This window comes from Canis lupus, chromosome 20 (genome assembly GCF_011100685.1).
Source record: "Canis lupus familiaris isolate Mischka breed German Shepherd chromosome 20, alternate assembly UU_Cfam_GSD_1.0, whole genome shotgun sequence".
Taxonomy (NCBI): Eukaryota; Metazoa; Chordata; class Mammalia; order Carnivora; family Canidae; genus Canis; species Canis lupus.
In genome coordinates, this window is record NC_049241.1 from 46,839,293 (window position 1) to 46,842,063 (window position 2,771).

Sequence of the window (2,771 nt, forward strand, 5' to 3'; positions counted from 1 at the left end):
TCCTTCTGGCTTGTTCTTACTGGTTTAAAACTGGGAGCCTGTAAGAGCGTAGATGTGTCCCGCTCCGCTACTGGCAATGAGCGCCCTAGCCATGCCCCAGGAGCTGCAGCTGCCCCAGAGCCAGAGGACTCAGCCCACATTTAGAGAACAAAGAAGACAAAAACTCAAGGAACATATGTTAAAAAGAGAAACATTTTTTTGTACATAAACAGGTAAATCATGTATCAGGTAGTAGAGACCTGAAAGTGATGAACTCTGAAGGCCAGGTCCAGGAAGAGACCAAAGTTCTGAAATTCAAAACAAAAATGTAAAAAGAAACAAATATCCACAGAAAAACCGAAGCGAGATGCTAACATGTCCAAGAAGCTTGTGCTTCGGTCTTACCGTGGTCAAACTGTTCAGTCTAAGATTAATTCATTTAGAAAGCCCCTACCAGTCAGAGATGAGAGTTCTGCAGCAACAAAGAAACTTTCAGCAACTATCCTAAAGCCCCAGAGCCTCTGCCTGCAGACACTTGCAGTTTGACAGTGAGAAGTGACACAACCCGAAACATGATGACCACCACTAGACTTGTGAGCACTGCCTCTCAAGACAGACAGCTGGTGTGGCCTCCTATCAGAAGTCACGAAATAGTGCTTTGGGACCTTGTGAAACAAGGCATCAGGAGAACTGCTGCCAATGTTACAATCCAGAAAGGGCCTCAGGAGAAGGAATTACTGCAATCAAACACAGTTTCATCTAGAGCCAAAACCAGTTCTCAGGATGTAGAGAGAAAGAAGACACTGTCAAGAAACCTGACGTCTGAAATTGTAGCCAGGCCTGCTTCATCTTCTAACTCCAGACTGATTCAGAAGTCAAAAAGCATTGACTCTCACAGACACACTATAGCAAAAGCAACTATTGATAGATCAACTCAGCCCAAAGAAACAGCAAAAGAAAGAAAAGCTTGTCTGAGTGAGTGGAAAGCTAGCGAAAGAAAAGTGCTGAAAAGCCCTCCTAGCTCAGGAGTTACCCAGCCTGAAGGGCGAAATGAAAACTCAGTTGGGTCCTTTTGGACTACCATGGTAGAAGAATATGAACAAAGATTATTTACTGAAAATGTGAACAAGACATTTTCTGAATGCCTAAACCTGATTAATAAGGGGTGCCCAAAAGAAGAAATATTAGTCATACTGAATGACCTGATTAAAAATATTCCAGATGCCAAAAAACTTGTTAAGTATTGTGTATGCCTTGCACGTATTGAACCACTTCACAAGCTCTATTCAAAATATCACAATCTATGAGAAAGCTATTTTGGCAGGGGCTCAGCCTATCGAAGAAATGCGACACGTAATTGCAGATATTATAACAATGAAGAGTCCAGAAAAAGTCAAATATGGAGAAAATGTTGAGGCTTGTGCAACCAAGGAATACATCCAGGATATCAGCAGTGAAGATATAGGTGTTAATCTAGAGTCAGGAAAACCAGAAATGGAAAAGAAACCTAGAAATGTGGTATTTCAAGATGACAAACAAGAGCAAGATGACAAAACAAAAGATCTAACCAATGATGTTAAAACTGTGCAGAAACTGGGGGGAGCTGCTTAATTAAATATAATGTGTCTACTACACCATACCTACAAAGTATAAAAAAGAAGATACAGTTTGACAATACAGATTCTACATTTAAAGAGTTAAAGTTTCTAACACCAGTTAGACGTTCTCAACCTATTCAAGAGAAGATTTCTTAATTGCCAGATATGTTAAAAGACCATTATCCACCCGTCTCTTCACTGGAGCAGTTAACAGAGTTGGGAGGTGAAACTGATGCTTTTGTATGGCATCCTAACACAGCCCTATGCCTGATGTACTCAGAGACTGGAACAGCACAAGAGAAATAAAGCAATGATAAGAAATGGGGCTTTTATTGTTCCTGAGGGTTTTGTTTGCTTGTTGTAGTTTTGTATGTCTCTTAGGAGTTGGCCAAATACTTAAGTATTCATGACAGTAAGCTCTTTTACTGATGTTCACATCATAGCAGGGATTGCCTTCTGTTCAGCAAAAAGCTAATCCTACCTTGTCAATCTCAGCAGAGGGAGTTACTTGAATATAAACAGGTTTGATCATAATGTTGGCTTGTTCACTTTTAATAGTATCAAATTGTTAGCTATTAAATATAAGTAAAAGTGCATAATCAGAAAAGGTCTTCTAGATTAAATTTATATATTTATGTGGACATGTTCTTAAAATTTAGAATATACATGCCAGCCTTTAAGCAGAATACTGACTCTACTATTAAGTCATGTCCGTTAAAACATGATAGTTATGTACAATTAAGTTTCTTCTCCCCACACATAAATATCACTTGTAAAATTGTCTTATAAGTCTCCAAACTATCCTTTATCAATTCTACAGTTTCAAAGATTCAATAGTTTCAAAACTGTGTAATATAAATGTGCTTGAAAATCACAGTCTTTTGTTCACTCATTCCATTTGTATACTAGCACCTATCTTTGTTCTATTGTCTTTTGCTCTAGAGAGGATTTTTATTCTTTTATAAACTGTGTACCTAATATCTATAAATAAATATATCTGTATATATTTATATATAAAAAAAAACATGCCCTCTGCAACCCCCTCAACTGCCTAGTCCTGAGAGCAGCAAGACCATGATAAGGGCTTCCACTCATGTCTCTGACCTTCATTTCACCTATGACCTCAGAGTGATCAGCCCAAGAATGACTGAGGCCAGGAGGAGACAGAGTATTCTCCTTAACTTGATTTTTAAA

General features: G+C 38.5%; 1 pseudogene; it reads left to right on the forward strand.

Moving 5' to 3' along the window:
* The first annotated feature begins 219 nt into the window (after nucleotides 1-219).
* Nucleotides 220-1,883, forward strand: LOC100682806 (annotated as a pseudogene).
* The last annotated feature ends 888 nt before the right edge of the window (nucleotides 1,884-2,771 follow it).